The sequence below is a fragment of the Brassica oleracea genome, chromosome C6 (genome assembly GCF_000695525.1).
Source record: "Brassica oleracea var. oleracea cultivar TO1000 chromosome C6, BOL, whole genome shotgun sequence".
Taxonomy (NCBI): Eukaryota; Viridiplantae; Streptophyta; class Magnoliopsida; order Brassicales; family Brassicaceae; genus Brassica; species Brassica oleracea.
The window spans coordinates 32,354,577-32,355,625 of NC_027753.1; positions in this window are offsets into that span (position 1 = coordinate 32,354,577).

The following is a 1,049-nucleotide window of genomic DNA, read 5'->3' on the forward strand; positions in this document are numbered from 1 at the left end:
ACTTTAATTTTTTCATTTTATTATAATTTTTTAAAAAATTGGATTTTTTAAAAAAATGAAAATTTTGGAAACTTTTTGACTTTTTAAAGAAAAAAAATATTTTAATTTTAATTCAAAATTAATTTTATAAAAAATTTGGGAGATTTTTTTTTTGAGAAATATAAATTTTTTTTAAAAAGAAAAATAAAATTTTGTTTTCAATTTTAATTTCAAAATTAATTTTATAAAAAATTTCTTTATTGTTTTCAATTTTTTGGAATTTAAAGTTCGTTTTAATTTTATAGAAATTTTGGAAGAGTTTTTATTTTTTAAAAAGAAAAATAAAATTTATTTTCAATTTTAATTTCAAAATTGATTTTATAAAAAAATTCTTATTTTTCAATTTTTTGGAATTTTAAAGATCTTTTTAAGTTTTTAGAGAATATTTTTATATTCAGTCAGTACCAAATAAAAGTAAACATGTTAGTAAGTACACTGAAAGTTCCACTAGCCTAGTGGTGAAAGACCTTTCCATTTGACCAAACAACCTGGGTTCAAATCCAGTGGTTTACATATTTTTAATTTCAAATCATGTTAAATTTGTTGACGGCGTGCTAAATTGGCAAGTCAGCGAAAACATTGTTAATTAATTCTAAAGTTAATGAAAGTTTGGTGTTTTTTTGGTCAGCCTAAAAGTTCATGTTTTTTTTGGCAATTCGTGCAAAGTTAAGGTTTTTTTTGGCTGAATTCTCCTTTTATAATAATCAAAGAGATGTGTCTTAACCAACACAACTCTCGGACATAATACTTCAACGCAACCCTTCATTATTTTAACCGCACAAGTGCTAAATAATGTATCATCATATATATTAAATCTATGGTAACATATTCCATTATTATTACCATTTACATATACATATATATGATCATGAGATTAAGGACATTTATATATATATAAGGTAAAGTAGGAGGGTTATCAATACACCCGGATTCTAACTCATTAATCAAAACCGATCCATCACAGTATCGTCTTTTATATTAGAATCTAAAAACATTAATATGAACTTGAA